Raw genomic sequence first — 21,259 nt, forward strand, 5'->3', positions numbered from 1 at the left:
AGAAACATTATTTCATTTCATGCATTGTTCAAGCAAGGTTCTAAGTACTCTTTTAATGATTTGAATGGCTCAATTTCTGTTTATAAGAATGGTGTTTTTGTGTTTGAAGCTTTACCTTGTGATGGTGTGTATGAAACAACGACTTGTGTTGATAGCTTAGGTAACAGTGTATCTAATATTGACTTGTCTAATAGTGTAGACAAGGCATGTTTGTGACATTGTCGTCTTGGACACATTAACAAGAAACGCATAGCCCAACTCCAAAAGGATGGAGTGTTGGAATCATTTGACCTAAAATTAGATGATACGTGTGAATCTTGTCTTTTGGGAAAGAAGACAAAATCACCATTTACAGGGTCTTGTCAAAGAGGTGAATGTCTGTTGGACCTCATACATACAGAAGTATGTGGACCCTTCAGATCAACTACAAGGGATGCTAATTGATTTTATGTGACTTTTACTGATGATTATAGCAGATATGGCTATATCTACTTAATCAAACATAAGTCAGAAAACTTTGAAAAGTTCAAAGATTTTAAACATGAGGTTGAGAATCAATTGGGCGGGAAGATAAAGGTACTTAGATCAGATAGAGGCGGAGAGTATCTTAGTATCAAGTCCAACGACGATCTAAAGGAATATGGAATGGTTTCACAATTAACTCCTCTGAGGACACCACGGTTAAATGGTGTGGCTGAGAGGCATAATCGAACCTTGTTAGACATGGTTAGTTCTATGATGAGTCGTGCTTCACTTCCTATTCATTTTTGGGGGTATGCCTTAGAGACAGCTGCCCACATCCTCAATCTTGTCCCTACAAAGAAGGTTACCGAAACACCTCACGAAATGTGGACAGGGAAAGTTCCCTCGTTAGCACATATTAAAGTCTGGGGTTGTGAAGTTTTCGTAAGATGAGAGACTCACGACAAACTAGTAGCTAGAAGTGAGAAATGTGTTTTCATTGGTTACCCAAAACAGTCTTTTGGATATTTGTTCTACAAACACAGTGAAAACATGGTCTTTGTAGAATGAAGATGAGTCTTTCTAGAAAGAGAGCTCATATTCAAAGAGGACAGTTGGAGCACCATTGATCTTGAAGAGATTCAAGAGTTAGCCAATGAAGGAACCTTAGATAACACTAGCACTCAACCATAGGAAACAGTTCCTATTGAACCAGTTGATAACTCATTACCTCTTCGAAGATCCACTAGGTTTAGTGTGCCACCTGAGTTATATGGTTTCCATATCACTTCAAACGGTGACACATTTACCAGTGATAGAACACTGGTAAATCTGGATAAACCAGCTAATTATAAGGAAGCAATGGCAGGACCAGAGGCCTACAAGTGGAAAGAGGCAATGTTCAGCGAGATAAAATCCATGTATGACAACCAAGTTTAGAATTTTGTCGATAACGCACCAGATCGAAAGACATTTTGGTGTAAATGGATCTTCAAAAAGAAGTCCGACATGGATGGAAATGTACATACATCCAAGGATCGACTGGTTGAAAAAGGTTTCACTCAAACCCTAGGAGTTGACTATGATGAGACCTTCTCACCAGTAGCCAAGATTAAGTTTATTAGGATATTGCTCGCCATAGCTGCCTTTCATGACTATGAAATCTGGCAGATGGATGTCAAGACTGCTTTCCTTAATGGGAAGTTGGTTGAGGTTGTTTAGATGAATCAGCCCATAGGGTTTTGTTGATGCAAAGTTTCCCAATAGAGTTTTCAAGCTTGAGAAATCCATTTATGGATTAGCATCTCGCAGCTGGAATCTTTGCTTCCATGAGAAAGTCAAAGAGTTTGGTTTCTCAAGGAGTGAAGATGACTCATGCATGTATATCAAAGATAGTGGGAGTATAGTAACTTTTTTGGTGTTATATTTTGATGACATATTACTCATTGGTAACGGCGATCCAACCTTGAAAGATGTTAAGTCTTGGCTCGAAAAGTGTTTTGCCATGAAAGACCTTGGAGAAGCTGCCTGTATTCTTGGGATTAGAATATCGAGAGATAAAAAGAAGAGACTAATTGGACTTAGTCAGAGCACATAATTGGACAAGGTACTAAAGAGGTTTAGTATGGAAAACTCCAAGAAGGGAGAAATACCTATCCAAAGTAATACCAAATTGAGTAAGACTCAATGTCCGAGTACAGATGAGGAAATAGCTGACATGAGTCGTGTACCTTATGCTTCCGTAGTCGGATAGATCATGTACGCTATGACATGTACTCGCCCTGATGTGGCCTTTTCTTTAAGCATGGTCAGTCACTATCAGGGAAATCTGGGTAAAGCTCATTGGATAGTGGTCAAGAACATACTTAAGTATTTGCGAAGAACAAAGGACTAGGCCCTTGTACTTGGTGGTAATGATACTTTGAGAATAGATGGTCATAGTGATGCCAACTTTCAAATGGATAGAGAAAAATTTCTTTCTTAATCTGGCTAGGTATTTCTACTGAACGAAGGAGAAGTTACTTGGAAAAGTTCCAAGCAAGATATGATGGCTGATTCTACTTGTGAATCAGAGTACATAACAACGAGTGAAGCGTCGAAAGAAGTAGCTTGGTTGAGGAACTTCATCGTAAATCTCGGAGTTATTCCAACCATCCAGGAGCCTATGGAACTGTTCTGCAATAATGAACGGGCGATTTCCTTAACAAAAGAACCCAGAGATCATGGTAAAACCAAACATATCGACAGAAAGTAACATTTTATATGTAACACCCATAAAAATTATGCCAAATTTGAACTTTATAAAACATTCAATAACCAACAATTATTACAAACCTTGTTTTCAAAATGGTTTAGTGTCAGAGTATCCCAGAATCAAATCATGAAAACATAAGGATGTATACGATCACGCCTTCGCCTTCCCGCGATCATCAAAACTACCTGAAACAAAACCAACAACTGTAAGCCTGAAGCTTAGTGCGTTCCCCCAAAATACCAACGCCATACAATCATAATAATATCATATAAACAAACAACATGCATAATGAGCCATCAGTCTGACTGGACCGCCTCGCAGGGCCATCAGTATATCTGGACCGCTCTCTGAGCCATCGACACGTCTAGACCATCTCTCAGGGCCTTCAGCCTATCCGGACTGCTCGTCAGGCCTTCAGTCTGACTAGTATGCCCTTCTGGGTCTGCAGTTTATCCGGTCCGCCTAAGGTATGTTGGCCTTCAGCACAAAGCAGGTCTGCCTCAACCCAACCCCCAAATCAAACAAACATGTGCACATAAATATTATACGTTAGCATATATATATATATATATATATATATATATATATATATATATATATATATATATATATAACAGTTGAACGGATCTAACAAATCACAAATCATAGCAACATCCTATAACCAGGATACCGACCTAACCGGTCGCTAACATTGCATTATCCTATATACCAAGATACCGACCTACTAGGTCACTAAACATATCACCATCCTAACTACCAAGATTGTAACGCCCCGTTTATTTAAATAAAATTAGTAAATGTGAGTCCCGGACTAATTTGTGAAGAATTTTGGAAGTCAGGGTTTAAAAGAGTATGTTTGGGATTAAATTGAAAAGGATTACGGAGGTCAGGGTCTGTTTGGTATGTTTTGGATTTAAGTTGAGAAGATTTTATGGGGTCGGGGGCTAGAGTGTAAGTCTTGGGCTTGATTTGAAAGGAATTTCAGAGGGCAGGGTTGAATTGGTAAATTAAGGACTTTGTTTGAAAATGAATCTGGTGAGGGGGACTAAACTTGTTAAAATATTACAAGTTTGAAGAAAGAACACGGGTGAAGCCCCGTCATTCCTCCAGTGTATGAAAATATAACCCAAGCGAAACCCTAAACCTAATCCTTAGCAGCCGCCACCTTGTGACTCCCCAACCGTCATCTCTCCCAACCTCAAGCCTCCCATCACCGGCTGTCACCCTCCTTCTCAGACTTCCGGCGCCGAGACTACCACCATAAACCTGCTGCCTCTGAGCCTCCACTATTCTTCTTCTCATTCTCCTCCTTCAGCCGCAGTTGTCTTCATTGTCCCTGTCAGGCGAGACCGACGAGCTCGTTGTTCCAGCCGACACAGCGACCGCTGTCAATGCCAAGAAGCCGTCGTGTTATCTAGTTGCCGATGAGGACGAGAGGCCGCTACTCCGACATGACTCGGTCATTAGGATTGGGAAAGATTTCGTGGTTAGGTCGCTATCTCGCATAGCCGACAGATGCGAGCCTTGAACCGATGCGGGGTTAGGGAGGCCAGTCGTGCACGTCTCGTAAGCGTCGCCATTTTACCTCTCTCGTCCCTACTCTCCTGCTGTGGCGCTATCTCCGAGAAGGCATGGTTGCTGCCGTCCAACAGTCGCCGTTGTTGCCGCTTGGGTTGTTGCTGCCATCGACGAGAGCCACCAGGTGGGTAGCTAAGCCCTTGAACAAGTCAGAATCGCATATGTGGGTTGTTGATGGTGTTGATACTGGATAATGGAATAGGTACTCACCATGGCCGCCAGCCACAGTGGTTTCCACCAAGCACCGCCGCCGGCCACCACGGTGTGGTTGTGTGTGTGTGTGTGTGTGTGTTAGTTAGTTAGTGTGTGTGTGTATAAAACATTGTAATTGTAATTTCCAAAAGATTAATGAAATGAAATGGAAAACCACCACCCTAGGGTGGTGGCCGCCGCCGTGAGTCGCCATCGACCACCACTACCCGAGGTGGTAGTGGGTGGTGCCCGCTAGCAAACCATAATGGGTTTAGATATTTATTTTGGGCCTATTGGGCCGTGTTTGAATGGAAACCCTAATTAGGGTTTAGAAAACCCTAATTATGAGTATTGGGCCTTAGACCTATTGGACCCACTTTTGGGCCATTGGGATTGGATTGTGAATTAAACCCAAACTATTCCATGCCATTTATCTAGTAGAGTAAAGAACTTAATGGACTAAGTCCTTAATGAGCTAATTGAGAAAATATTAATATTTGGGAATTTATCAGGACACACGAGAATTATTTAATAAGTGAAATACTAAATAATAATCATTGGCAGAAATAAATCTAAGCAATAATGGACTTAATGGATTAAGTCCCTAGTGTGTTAAGTCCTTAGTGGGTTGAGTAAGAAACACTTAACCCTAGTTATCATTTGATGTGAAACCCTAATTTCACTTGGGCTTTGTGTTGGGCCATCCGAGAATAATGAAATGGACTAGAGTAATTAGTTGGGCTTTAGGGTAAGGCCCATATGAAGGATTGGGCCCAATTTGGAAAATTGGGCCATAGAAGGGCCATAGTTGGGGCCTAGATGGTTGTATGATATTGGGCCTTAGAATGATACATGTTGGACTGGACTGATCAATTGGGCCTTAAGGGAAGTCCATGTAGAGGTTTGGGCCCATTTTGGAAAATTGGGCTATATGTTGGGCTTTGATCCCTAGTTGACTTTGGGCCTATGGATTGGGCCTTGGGCTTGGGTAAGCCAAGCTAGGGGTAATGTAGTAATTACCCAAAGTATGTATTTATAGTTATGTGTTAGAACCCAATTATTAATTGGGTGTTATCTTGGTGTTGGCAGTTCAGGAATCTGTCATCCAGCAGCTAGAGGTTGAGTCTGCGGGACTTCAGCAGTGTGGGATTTTGTCTACGGGACTTCAGCAGTGTGAGGTGAGTTTCCTTCTAGTAGGAACGGGTCTACGGCCACAATGCCGACCCGTTTAGTTAGCAGTGGTTCTGGACTTCAGTCCGATGTAGTAGTTCAGTATGCTTGGTGTCTTTGTGATACAGGCAGGGTATGATTTATGTGTTCCGGACTATGGTCCAATGCAGTATGCAGTATATGTGTTCATGTTGTATGCTATGATTATGTCATGCTATGTTCAGTTAGTTTCGAACCTCGGTCCGATGCAGTAGTTAGGGTGCTTGATGTCTTTGTGATTCAAGCATGTTTTGTGTTATGTGTTTCGGGCTCTGTTCTGATGCAGTATGCAGTATATGTGTTCATGGTAGTTGACATGTTATGCTATGTTATGATTCAGTGAGTTCCGGACTTCGGTCCGATGCAGTTAGTTCCGGACTTCGGTCCGATGCAGGGGACAAGGTCCCAGTTAGTTCCGGACTTCGGTCCGATGCAGTTAGTTCCGGACTTCAGTCCAATGCAGTTTCCGGACTTCGGTCCGATGCAGAGGACAAGGCCCTTGTCAGTTTCCAGACTGCGGTCCGATGCAGTTTCCAGACTTCGGTCTGATGCAGTGGGCAAGGCCCAATATATGTTTATATGTTATTGTATGGTATGTGGTAGTTTGGGGGAGCTCACTAAGCTTCGTGCTTACAGTTTCAGTTTTGGTTTCAGGTACTCAGTTTTCAAAAGAGGAGCTCGGGAAGATTGTAGTACACACACCATTTGTTCAGCCTGGGATGTTTGTACTCTGATATACTTGACAGTTGTTATGATATTTTGAGATACATTGCTTATGATTTTTATATGAGGTTTATCGACTATGGTTTTTATTATTAAATTAAACGAAATTTTCAAACTGTGTTTTTGGGATGTTTCAAGGATGGAAATCAATAAGCATATCATACAATAAACCCTAATACAAATCCGAAAGGGTCGACATTGGTGCCTTAGACCTTGTTGATATAATGAGAAGAACTCACTTTACAAATGTCGAACTGTAGTGATAAGATCAAACTCTCGAATCACAGCCATGAACTCCGACACCCATAGTCATCATAGGACCACTTCCATAAATTCCCAATTTACTAAAATACCCCCAGAAGTCAAACAGGTCAACCATTGGTCAAAGTCAAAGTCAACGGTCAAGGTCAACAGTCCATGTTGACCCAACTCGTCGAGTGTAGCTCATTGACTTGTCGAGTCCTTTCAGAACTCAAGAAATCATGAAAACCCTAGTTGACTCGTCGAGTCTCCAAACAACTCGTCAAGTCCATGCGTGTCCAAATGTCGGAAAAACCCTAACTGACTTGTCGAGTCGTCTCACAGACTCGTTGAGTCCATGCAGAAACCCACAACAACCAATCTTCATCTGACTCGTCGAGTTGAACGTGCAACTCATCAAGTCCCTTTAGTCCATTTCTCTTTCAGACCTTTTTAAGCTACCCTAAAGCTCCAAATTACAGATCTAACCTCATAGGACATGGTTTCCACGTAAAGTTACAAACTTTACGTACATGCATGGTCCTAAATGCCAAAACCAAGCTAATGGAAAGGTTTAACCCAAGGAGAAAGGCCAAAGCTTGCTAAATCTGATAACTTTATGACTATAGGGACATAGAGTAGTCCATATCTGAAATTATAACTTCAGATCATGACCAATACCCGAAATGCTCCACAAATACACTAAAAATGGCCTTAAACCCAAGAAAAAGCGGATGTAATGCTGGAATGATCAAGGTAACCACTTGTTACCTTCAAATGGATGCCTAAACGTTGTAGGTGTTGGATCTACAAGCTCCTTCCCGTTCCAAGCTTCTCAACCTTCCAAATTCTTCAACAAAATACACCAAAAGCACTCTTTTAGTCTTAGAAGCTCAAGGAAACAACAAATAACGACTAGGGTTTCTTCTCTGGGTAATGAAGTGGTAAGGGAGGCCACAAGGGGCCGATTAAGTCCTTTATATAGGGGGCAAACCCTACAAATTAGGGTTTCATTTTCCAGCTCCTACTCGTCAAGTCGGGGTCCTCCAGCTCGTCGTGTAGCCATCATAAATCACGTGGCCTGATCCGCTTCTATGCGACGAGTTGGGGGCAACCAACTCATCGAGTAGGTCTAAGAATATGAATTTAAGCTTTTAAATTTTATACTTGGGAGTCGGGGTGTCACATCATAAGACATAGAGTAAAAGAAGGCCAACTTGTTGTAAAGAGGGTATCATTTTAGGATAACCCATACGACCCCGTCACCAATTGTCTGAGTAGGATTAAGCATATTCAACATGCTCAGAGCATTGGACTGAGAGATGATATTAGTTTTAGCAGTTAGATTAGTTTTATTCTGAAACTTGTTATAAAGTAAATGTAATTGACTTTTGGTGATTAAATAATAAAGTATTATTTATTAGTTTGTTTACTGCCTTTGTCAATTGTTTATTATTGTGTTTCATATTTTGCATGTTTTACTTCCCAAATAATTTGATTTTTCAAACTCCACGGTCGTTCGTACTTTTGGAAGTAAGTAGTGAATTAAGAATGTCATGAATTGGATTGCAGATTGTCTAAGGGAGTTAGACATAACAATAAAATTGTTGCAATGTTCATGAGTACTTAGAAATAGAGATTTGAGTATTGGATAAACCCTCTCTTAGAGTATTACTTCATGGAATTCATCACGAGTAATACTGAGATGATAATATCTTATAATCTTGAAACGGAGAAATATGAGTTGTAATTTACAAATCGATCATGCAATGGTGATACGAAAACGCATCAGTAACTTGGTGTTATAAAACGCATTGTCATGTATGGTTTGATAAGTAAAACATGAAAGCATATGAGTCAAAGTTTATCGTTCCTTTTTCCCTAGCGGGAAAAGCGATATATGTGGGCCCCTCGATGATTTGGTGTTGACTTGTGTGTTGGGCCCAACCAGACCTGAATTGATGTGTTCAATTAGAAGTCCTATATCATCACAAATCAGAAATCGGGAAACATAGATTCTGGACAAATAGATTGATTACATTCCGTGTCTTATGTTTAGGGATATCTTGCAAAACAAAGGACTACATGATCACTTATCTTAGGACACGTGACTGACTAGGTTAGAGTTCGACAACAACTTTTTGAAGCTACAGTTTGCTGGTCGATTTAGAAGTCATACTAGAAATTATAGTTACAGACATATCCAAGTGGGAGACTATTGGATTAGGTGTCTAAGCCCATAACTATGATTGGTATGTGCTTGAATTGATAGCAACACAATCCTTTCGGGTTGCCCTCAAACCTAGCAAGCGGACAAGGAAATTATGAAAGGAGAGATATTAATTTATTATAATATTAATAAATTAATATAAATGATTTATTAATATGTTAAAAGATTAATATATTATTAAGAAATCATAATGTTTAATTAATAGTTAGCCATAAATTAATTACAATTGATTTTGGGGTTAATTGTATTAATTATAAAGTGCAGGGACTGGTTTGCAATTATCCAATAGTTGAGTGGAAGGTTCCAGAACCTCCTTGGAAGGGGGTGGACAAAATCTATAGGGGAAACCCTAATGATTTCGTCCAAGGGGCTTGGATAAGGCCTGTGGATAAGCTTAGCCCCTAAGCAAAGGAACATTAGGGTTTTCCCTAAACCCTAGCCACGTCAGCTATATAAGGAGGCCTCTGGCTCCCCAAATCGACCACTCCTTCCTTTGAAGAAACCCTAGGCCAAAAATTGCATACCATAGCCTCTCTCATAAGTTTACTTCTTTCTAGTTCTTGGGTGTGATTCCATTATAGACATTGCATTTGTGGTGCTAAGCTTGCAAGAAGATCAAGATCAAAGGATTACCAATTGTTTACTATAACAATTGAAAGGTATGTAACTCTAAAACCCTAATTGGTTAATTTCGAAAATAGCCTCCTCTCTTGGGGTTATTATTTTGCAATTCAAAATTATATGTTCAATAGTTAAAACATAGATCCAAAGTAGGTTGCATGTGAACTTAGAAATTGTTTTTCTAGTTTATTTGTTTTACCTAAAACCTATCAGTGACATCCCTGTTACACGTACGGGTCTTGTGCTTCTAGTAGTACGGGTCTATACTACCTTCCGCTCCTACCTGTATTTTTCTCAGAAGATCGTCATAACAACCTTAACAGAGCTCACTAGAATATGCATACACCTTATTCTCACTTCCTATAGAAAGGCTAGACATCCCTTGACTGGTTAGCTGACCCTACATGACTCATCCATGAAACTTCCACCAACCCTACAACACTCGTTTATGGTAATCAAACATAACACTGGATCCTATAGATAGTTGAATATTTGATTCTACCCTAAGCCCACAACCAAACATGGAACAAGAAATAAGGCCAAATCAAACATTCTCAAACTATAAAATCTTAGTTATGTACCATTTCGATGCATACACTAAGAAACTACAGCAATGGTGTCAATTTCATATAAGTAAGAAACCCTAGGCTTGCAGACATCATATAATCAAGAAATTCTATCATACAATTCCTAAAGATCCCTAGCCTATCACTAGCATGTTGTTATAACATAACATAACATCAAATAATAGTGTGGTAACTTGGGGTCTATACACTGGCTCCGGCTGATCGTACACATCACATCCTTTCTTGATTATTTTTTAAAAAAAATTGAAAATCATTTTTAAAACTTTTGTAGTTCCTTAGTTTGAGACTGGATTCACACGGATGTTCCTCCAATTCGCTCAAACCAAGGCTTTGAAATCAACGTGTAACGTTTCAAATATCACAATAAATTTAAACTTTTTAAAAAAACCCATTTACTGAAAAGAAGGGTTTACATAATCATTGTTTTCAAAACATTATTCAAAAATAGAGTCTCCCAATATCAAATCAATCATAAAAACAAGGATGTGTACGGTCGCGCTTTCGCCTTGCCACGGTCCTCTGAAGTACTTGAAACAAAACTAAGAATGTAATCTAACGCTTATTGAGTTCCCCCAAAGTAGCACCACATAAACATAACAACCAACAACATGCAAATATGAGCCTTCAGCCTGACTAGACCACCTCGTAGGGCCTACAGCCTATCTGAACCGCTCTCCGATCCTTTGACATGTGTAACACCATAAATTTTCAAACAAAATTTTCATTTAAAATCACATAAATCTCACAATGCATTTTACAAAACTCCCATTTATTTAATTTACCAAATATATATCCATAATTATTTAGTTTAACAATCCAGGATCCTCAAAATACAACTCCTTCTCTGGTGTGTACAATCAAGCCGACGCCTTCCTGCGATTCTGATAAAAACTTAAAACACATAACACATAACACGATAAGGACGAAGCTTAGTGAGTTCCCCAAAATACCACACACACAACTCATTAGCCACCCGAGGCTAAATCACTGTAGGACCCTCCGGTCAATGTGTCTCAATGGGACCCTCCACGATTCGTTGGACCCTCTGGTCCGGTCTGTAAAGCTCCGCATAGCATAAATAACAAAGTCATAATGCACAATATACAACATAAAGCAAGATAACATAATACTCAGTGTAAGCACATAAGACCCTTTGGTCACACATAAGTACCACTCTAGGTAAAGTATAGTGAGAAGACTCACCTTGCAAGCAAGCAAGCAATTATCCTCAAACTCGAATCTCAAACTAGCCACCGCCTAACACATAGGGTAAATATCTCAATAAATACTCGATTCTCGAATCTAGGTAAACCAAAGGTTATTCTTCCTCTTTCTAACTTTTGAAGTGGGTAAAAGACCATTTTACCCCTCCATGGTCTCCATTACTCATGTTTGACCAAACCCTAAAGTCAACAGAAGTCAACTCGAGTCAACAGTCTATGTTTGACCCGACTCGCTGAGTGCACCTATATGACGCGTCGAGTCCACTCTTTTCCTCAGAAGTCTCGTGAAGGTCTAGCTTAACTCGTCGAGTTGACCCCTAACTCGCCAGGTTATCGCTTGATGTAACGCCCGTAGATCAGGGCTAGTCAATTTAGAGACGATAAGCGTCAAAAATGACTTTTTGATAGAAGATTATTTAGAATGAATAATCTTAACTAAGTTGTAGTATATGTTACAAGGATTCCGTACATATAAAGAACGCCCAAATCTGACTTCGTATGAAGAAGTTATGATTTATCGAATTTTCGGCTTAGCGGTATGCAGCCTGAAATACTCGATTTGAGATCGAGCGGTTTTTAGCCAAAACAATCTAAACGAGAATCGAAGATCTCGTTATTGGTATCGAAGCGATGAAAAGTTAGGCGAGAACGGACGTCAAACGAAGAAGTTATGATTTTATAACAAAGTTTTCCTATCCGGGCCTACTAAAAATAAATAATAAAAATAAAGTCAAAATTAGCCGACAAAGTCTAAATGAAAGTTGTAGAGTGTAGTCTCACCTACGCGTGGATATAAAGAACGTCGAAAACAGAGTTCGTATGAAGAAGATATGAATTTCCGAAGTTTATTAAATAATTAATATTTAAATTTAATTATAAAACCCGGTATTATCCGAAGGGGGAGTCACCGGGCATATCCGAAGTACGCACAACGTACTGTTGTACGCCCCACGTACAGCGAAGCATGACGACCTTAGCACTCGAGCTCTTCGGATGACGAACGCAATGACGATTTCGGACCAGTACGCCCCGCGTACTCCGAGGCTCCTGCCTCCTATAAATAGAATGCAAGGGCAGCCGACTCAATTGCTCTTTTTCTCTCTTGTCTCTCCCGTTTTGCATCATTTTTCGTGCCAGAAGTACGCCGAACCCCCGGTAATATCCTCGAGCCCCGAAGCAAGTCCCGAGATCCCGAAGATCCCGAGAAGTGCGATTCCCGAGCCGAAGCTCTGCCCGCGAGAAGCTCGATTTTTGTAGAGATCTTCCAGATCTGCTGAGGATTACTACTTCTGCAAGTCGTAGTGCTGTCCGATCATCTTCTGATCAAGTGAGTGTATACTACCTTTCATAAACACGATAATAATACAAGTATGGTTTGAGTGTATTAAGTATATTGTTGTTTATATGTGTGAGTGTAAAATTACTTTCTTCTAACGCATAAATACGAAGTATTTTATACGAAATACGTGTTATGTGTATATTTTGTTGTTATATGTGTGAATGTATATTCACTTTCTTCTACCGCATAGATATGAAGTATTTGCTATGAAGTACGTGCTAGGTGTTTATACAATGTTTATTTACTTGAGATAGATGTTGAAATAATGTTTTATACATGTTTTAAAAGATTTAAATTGTATATGTGTTTGCATCTACAAATATGTTGGGTAGAACATGGGTAGATGAAATAGTTGATGTGTGACGAAATAATAAGTATTTTTGAACTCAATGTGTTCAATAGGTATTTTCGAACTCTATGTGTTCACTTGGTGTTTGAACTCAATGTTTTCATTAGGTATTTTTGAACTCTATGTGTTCACTTGGTGTTTGAACTTAATGTGTTCATTAGGTATTTTTGAACTCTATGTGTTCACTTGGTGTTTGAACTCAATGTGTTCATTAGGTATTTCCAAACTCTATGTGTTCACTTGGTATTTTTGGACTCAATGTGTTCATTAAGTATTTTTGAATTAGATGTGTTCACTTGGTGTTATTGAATTGAGTGTGTTCACTAAGTGTTTTAGAACTAAGTATTCACCAGATGTTTTGAATTAATTGTTCACTAGGAGTGTTAGAACTGGGTGTTTGTTAAGTATGTTGAACTAAGTGTTTACCAATCGTAATTTATGGACCTTGGCAGTGGTGGACTTTGTGTCAATTCCTTAGGTCAATCCTTAGGAATAAATGGATAAAGGATAGTTGATTCTTAGGGTAAATCCTTAAGAAATAAAGGAGATAATGGGAATGAGTATTTGGGTTGATTATTTGATAATTGAATATAATAAATGTATTATTGTGGGTTGAAAACCCTATATGCTCACCAGGCTCCCAAGCCTGACCTACTCAGTTTTCTTTGCATTACAGGTAATGACACAAGAGTATAAAATGGTGGACTTGACGAGAGATTTTGGATTATAGATCAATAGTTATAAATAACTGTTGTAAGGTCTATTTTATATTGTTTATGCTTTTGGTCTGTATCGGAACATGACATCCCGAGGTTTTATTATTTAATGAAAATACATTCTCTTTGAGAAATGTTTTGATAAATGGTTATCATATTTTATTTTGGGAACAAATTCCGCAACCGTTTTCTTTAAACGATCACTCTAATTTATAAAACAAAGCATAAACAAATTGGTCTTTTCTGGCCGTGAAATTGGGGATGTCACACTTGACCAAGCTCATCGGGACAAACCCTAACCGACTCGTCGAGTTAGCTCATCGACTCAGCGAGTCCATGCAAACTCAATCCTCATTCAGACGATTCTAAGCAGATCTACATCCCCACACCCCAGATCTATCCTCCTAAGGATCAAATAGCACGTAAAGCTGCAAGCTTTACATTCATGCACGGCATATAAGGCTCATAATGCCAAAACATGCTCCAACAAGGGCTAGATGCACAAAAGCTTGCCTCCAGCTCAATAAAGCTCGGGTCTTTGGACTTACAAGGTCACCCATAGTCCAGATCTGAGGTTCCAACCTCAAGCCATACCCAATTGACTCCATGACACAAGATAGATGGGAGAAAACCCTCAAAACTCCCTAAAACAAGATCTCATAAGTAAATGGTCAAGTTAGCATCTTTTTACCTCCAACTGAAGCAAAACTCTGAAGAATCTATGGATCCAAAAGCCCCCTTCTGATCCAAGCTTTGATGCTCTCCACTTCTTCCTCTAAAAGGTCACAAAATGCCCAAAATCATGACTCTTCTCTCTTTTAGCTCCTTCTAAGCGATTAGGGTTTTTCTATGGAAGTAAGGAGGCTGGTGAGGCGGCTTAAGGTCCTTTAAATAGGACCCAACCCCGAGAATCTAGGGGTTTTCTGCCCAGCACCTACTCGGCGAGTCGGCTCTCTGACTCGTTGAGTCCATGCATTAAACTCACGCAGATACTCGACTCTTCTTGACGAGTTAGACTCACAACTCGTCGATCCGCTCTATAAATCTCAAAACTACCCTCACAACAATATGCATGCAAATCCGGATGTTACAACATGATTGGATCGACTCGTAGGGACTATAACCTATCCAGACTGCTCTTCGAGCCTTTGGTTTGACTGGACATCCTCACAGGGCCTACAACCTATCCAGACTGCCCCGAGTACCTTGGCCTTCAGCACGAAGTAGGACCGCCTTAAACCGATACACCATCACATATCAACATAGACCATAACAATCAATAACTAGCATATACAAATGGTCATACAGATCTAACAGATCACTACAGCATAGCAAAATCCTATATATTAGGATATAGATCTAACATATCACTATAGCATAATAGCATACAGTAAGACCAGAATATCAATCCAATGGGCCGACCTTGGTTTCTTCGACCCGTATAAAATGAGGAAACTCACCTCATAGATCAACAAAAAGTTGATCAATACTCTAATCCCAAATACCGGCTCAACCCAAATCCAAAATGTCAAAACATTATCCATTAATAATATTTTCCCCAAAATACCCTTGGTCAAACTTGGTCAACTATCAGAAGTCAAGTCAACACCAAGCCGAGTCAACCTAGCCAATCCAACCCGACCGAGTCGACCTAGCCGAGTACGTTGGGCGTACTCTTCTTTACGCGGTGCGTATTTGATGGTTGACTAGATTACAGGATGCTGACCGCGTATGCGCATTGTACTACTTGGTACGCCCAGCGTACGCGCTTGTTCGGTCCTTTCCTCATTAAGAGATTAATACTCCAAATTTTAACGTCTAAAGTAAGATCCAAAGCTAAAATACCCCGAAGAGTCATAAAGTTTCCAACTTTATGACTTTGCATGCCCATTAAGTGCTTAATACACAAAATCTCAACATTATAATGCTTTAAGACCTTATATATCATGCATGGAGTAAAACTAAGCATCAAGACCACATTTTTATGACTCAAGACCCCTCATAAGGTCTGAAAGGATGACTTATTGGGTCAAGAGAATGCCATACTCAAGAATCGCTATATTTGGGACCAAAAGTGCCCTAAATGAAGACATGGCTAGATCTACAATATGGAGTGATCAAGTTGTTAACTTTATACCTCTTGGAGATTTATAACAAGAAGATAATCTCATATCCAAGATGCTTCCAAGCTCCAAGCTCTTCTAACCACCTTGTTCTTTTTCAAGAACACTACCAAAGTACACCAATGGGCTCAAAATGCACTCTTCTCACTTAGGGTTTGCTTGGGGTCGATTTTCACAAAGGGAGGCTAGTGAGGGAATGAGAAATAAGATATAATAATGTTTATATATGGACCAAACCCTAAGACTTAGGGTTTACACTTTCTCCACGTACGCCCCATGTTCAAGGTGTACGCACCCTAGTATGCCTAGTGTACACAACGTATGTAGCACCTGGTTCTTGGTACGTATTCTTTGTAATTAACTCTTTAAATATTGCATTTTTGGCCTTGGACTCGGCGAGTTGAAGGACCAACTCGCCGAGTAGAAGCGGGATAAGACGCGGGGTCTAAGTTGTGGACTCGGCGAGTAGACCCTGTTTGGGCAAAAACCCTAACCCGGGTGTTTTCACCCTATTTAAACGCTCTAACTCGGCCTCCCTTGTCCCTAACACTTCCAGAGAGCTGTAGAGCGAAACCCTATCCCCCCATATTGTTCTTGTGAGTGATCTTGGCTTTGTAAAGGAGGTTGGAGCTTAGAAGAAAAAGGAGGATGTTGAAGAGTGCAAGGAGGGGAGGTAGATCCGAATTCTACACTGTGAGAAGCTTCCATTCAGGTAGAAAAGTCCCTACCTTGATCTCTAGTTCATTAGATCCCCTTTTTGTCCCTAATTGGTGGTTTTCAAGCCCTAAAACCTCAAACTCCATGTGTTTATGCTCTATGTTCTGAAAGGACTTCAAATATGGACCTTATGGATGTCTTAGAAGTATAAAGTCTCTGTGGTTGAAGTGATTAAGGTCCCTATTGAGTGTATAACTTCATAAAGAGCTTGGAATTGCCTTTTGGAGCTCATAGGGCCATGCATGCACGTAAATTTTGCAACTTTACGTGATAAGCATGCCCTAGGAGCCTAGATCTATGGTTTGGAACCGTTGCATGTCTCAGATTTGGTATGTATGGGAGGAGGGCTGAAGGGACTCGACGAGTTCCAAAGTGTACTCGGCGAGTTCTATGAAGATGGTCTTAAACTCGACGAGTTGGATGAACAACTCGGCGAGTCCTATCAGGATTGCCTGGAACTCGATGAGTTGTTCTTCAAACTCGGCGAGTCACATGAGTTGTTACTGAGTTAAGGGAGGGTTTAAGTGTATAAGGTCTAACCCTTCATAGTTGCATGCAGAATTAGCAATTTAACGTGTAGCAACAGTCCCTGAAACCCAAATCCCCAAGAAGGATGCTCTGGTGAGGATTTGGAAGCGAGTAGGAGATCTGCTCGTGGGACTCAACGAGTTGTTCTCGGACTTAGCGAGTCGATCTAGTTGTCCCAAGTAGTGAGTTAAGGGTAACTCGGTGAGTGGGAAGAGGGACTTGATGAGTTAGTACTGGGATAGTAGGGAGGGACTCGGCGAGTCTGTGCCATGACTCGGCGAGTCCAGTCAACTGGAAGTTGACTTTGACCAAGGAGTTGACCTTGGACCAGGGGTAGGTCAGTCATTTGACCTAAGGGTATTTATGAGTGACTAATCTATGTTTATGGATTTATAGTTGGAGGATTACCGGTTCAGCAGTCAGACATCTAGCAAGCAGACTTTCAACAACTATTTTTCGAGGTGAGTTACCTTCCAGTAGCGGTGGGTCTACGGCCACAATGCTGACCTATCAGTAGGATTTGTATGTTAGATGATTGTCTTTGTGATATTCATCTAGGTTTGCTAGTACCTGATATGTTATGTGCTAGTATAATATGATGCTATGTGCTAGTGACAGTATGGGAGATAGTCCACAGATTACCGGTCGATAGGGCAGAAGGGGCAGTCAGGCCCAGCCATGCTAGATAGTGATGGGTTTTAGCCATAAGAACTTTCCTATGTGCGCATGCAAAACCCTAATGCTTGGATCTAGGCTTTCTAATTAAACATGCTTTGAATCCAAGACTTCTAATGACTATTTAGGAATAAGAACAATGTTAAAACAGATCTAGAATCATACCTTTGAATCTCTTGTTTGATCTTGTTGTCTTGGAGCTTCTAGAGTCACAATTGTCACTCCTCTAATGGCTTACAAACACCAAATAGCAAGGAGGATGATTTGGGAGAGAGGAGAGGGGAGGAAATCGGCCAGGGCTTCTCTACTTTAGATCAAGTGCCGATTTCCCTATGCCATGGGGTCTATTTATACTTGTAGACTCCTTAAGGGTTAGAACCTAAACCCTAGTTGGATAATCTTCTCCTAAAGCAATTCAAATCCATTCCTTAGATAACCTTGGATGATTTGAAGCTATCCCTAGCTTCTAGAATCTGTCCAATCCCTATCAATATGGATTTACAGTCTAAAGGTTAACTATCAAACAATTGACAGTTTATACCCTCTTATTTAATTAATCTCTTTAAGTCACCAAATTAATTCCAATTAATTCTATGAATTATGTTAATCAAATAACAATATTATTATTCTTTATATTATTCTCATAATATATTAATAATATTTATTCTCTCTTAATAAATCATCCTATCAAGTTGCAATGGTGAAGGCAACCCAAAAGGACCATGCACAAACGGGTCAAATACTTGCCTAATATAGTTGCAGCCTTAGACACTATTCCAACAGTCTCCCACTTGGATAAGTCTAGTAACTATATGCACAAATACAATTCGGTTTGCAATCGTAGCTCTCAAAGACGCTGTGAAACTCTGATCTAATCAATCTTGTCCTTTAGATAAGGGATCGTACAGTCCTCTGTTAGATATCATGCTGACAATCCTATGGAATGGTTAGTCAAGCATTTAGGTTTCTCGATCTATAATTTATTTGACATAGAACTTAATCGAACATATCAATTTAGTTCTGACCGGGCCCGGCACATAATTCAAATCAAATCATCGAGCGGCCGAGATATTGCTTTTACCTTCTTAGATAAAAGTTACAGATAAACATCGACTTATATGCATTTACTTATTCATTAACCAACTATACACAACAATGCGTTTTATAACACCGAGTTACTGATGCGTTTTCGCATTATCAATGTACAATCAATTAACAAATAACAAACCATATATCTAGGTTTTAAGACTATATGATATTATCTTCTTGCGATCACCCTTTTATATTGCATTCCATAAGGTGATTCCAGCAAGCGCGGGTTTGTTCCAATGCTCAAAACTAGTTCATAAGCACTCATGAACGTTGCAGCAACCCTTTGCTATGTCTAACACCATTTAGACAATCTACATACCAATTCATGACAATCTTCATTCATATCTACTTCCAACATATGAACGATTGTGGACAATTTGAATAATTCGATTATTCCTAATAAACTCAATTATTCTGGAAGTCAAAACATGCAAAGTGAAACAATAGTTAAACAATTAACATAAGACAATAACATTACTCATAAATAAAACTCCTTTATTTAATCACCAAATGTTAATTACATTTATCTATTACACGTTTCTAATACTATCTAATCTATGCTAATATCATCCTTCAGCCCAATACTCCTAGCATGCTGCAAGTGCTTAACCCTACTCAGTCCCTTCGTAAGCGGATCTGTTGGGTTATCTTCTGATGATATCCTCTTCACTATGAGTTGTCCTTCTTCTACACGATGTCTAATAAAGTGATATTTTTCTGTCGATATGTCGTGATCTACCATGATCCATTGGTTCCTTGGTCAAGGCAACCGCTCCTTCGTTATGACAGAAAATATCCATGGGCTCCTTTATGGCAGGTACAACTCCAAGATCACCGATGAAGTTCTTCAGCCATATTGCCTCCTTCGACGCTTCGCTCGCTGCAATGTACTCTGATTCACACGTTGAATCAACTACGGTTTCCTGCTTGGAACTCTTCCATGTCACTGCTCCTCCATTTAGGGTAAAGACCCAGCCCGACTGCGAACGGTAGTTGTCCCTGTCGGTCTGAAAACTGGCGTCACTATACCCTCGCACCTTCAAGTCATCACTCCCTCCGAGGACTAAGAACCATTCCTTCGTCCTCCGAAGGTACTTAAGGATATTCTTCACCGCAATCCAATGTGCTCTGCCAGGATTCCCTTGATATCTGCTAACCATGCTCAAAGCGAAGGCTACATCAGGGCGAGTACAAGTCATAGCGTACATGATTGAGCCAACTGCGGAAGCGTATGGTACTCGGCCCATTTCTGCTATCTCAGCTTCGGTACTCGGACTTTGAGTCTTACTCAACTTGGCATTACTTTGTATCGGTAATTCTCCCTTCTTCGAGTTTTCCATACTAAAGCATTTTAGTACCTTCTCTAAGTAAGTGTTCTGACTAAGTCCAATTAGTCTCTTACTTCTTTCTCTTACTATCCTTATTCCCAAAATGTAACAAGCCTCTCCGAGGTCCTTCATAGTAAAGCACTTCCCGAGCCAGGACTTAACCTTCTGCAGAGTCGGGATGTTGTTTCCTATGAGTAATATGTCATCGACATATAGAACGAAGAAGCTTACTATACTCCCACTGGCTTTGACATATACACATGATTCATCTTCGCTTCGTACAAATCCAAACTCTTTGACTTTCTCATCAAAGCAAAGATTCCATCTGCGAGACGCTTGCTTAAGTCCATAAATGGACTTCTCAAGCTTACACACTCTATTCAGATGCTTCGGATCCACAAACCCCTCTGGCTGAGCCATGTAAACATCCTCAGCCAACTTTCCGTTAAGGAAAGCGGTCTTGACATCCATTTGCCAAATCTCATAATCATGAAATGCGGCAATAGCTAGCATCACTCTAATAGATTTTATCTTCGCAACTGGTGAGAAGGTCTCATCATTGTCAACTCCGGGAGTTTGAGTAAAGCCCTTCGCAACCAATCACGCTTTATAGGTGTGTACGTTTCCATCCACGTCAGTCTTCTTCTTGAAGATCCATTTGCACCCAACGGTCTTACGTCCGGGCACATTATCAACCAAATTCCAAACTTGGTTATCATACATGGATTGGATCTCGCTATCCATCGCCTCTTTCCATTTCGCAGACTCCAGGCCTGCCATGGCTTCCTTATAGCTATTAGGTTCATCAAGGTTTATTAGTGTACCATCACTAATATACGTGTCCCCTTCGGTAGTAATATGAAAACCATAAAACTGGGGATGAAATCTAACTCTATCGGAACGTCTAAGAGGTAAGGACTCGTCAATCGGTTCAACCGGAGTTTCCTCCTCGGGTTGAGTGCCAGCGGTAGAGGTTCCTTCATCTATCGACTCTTGAATTTCTTCAAGCTCGATTTGCCTCCCACTGTCTCCATGGCTTATGAGTTCTCGCTCTCGGAAAACTCCTCTCCCCG

This window comes from Lactuca sativa, chromosome 9 (assembly GCF_002870075.4).
Source record: "Lactuca sativa cultivar Salinas chromosome 9, Lsat_Salinas_v11, whole genome shotgun sequence".
Classification (NCBI taxonomy): domain Eukaryota; kingdom Viridiplantae; phylum Streptophyta; class Magnoliopsida; order Asterales; family Asteraceae; genus Lactuca; species Lactuca sativa.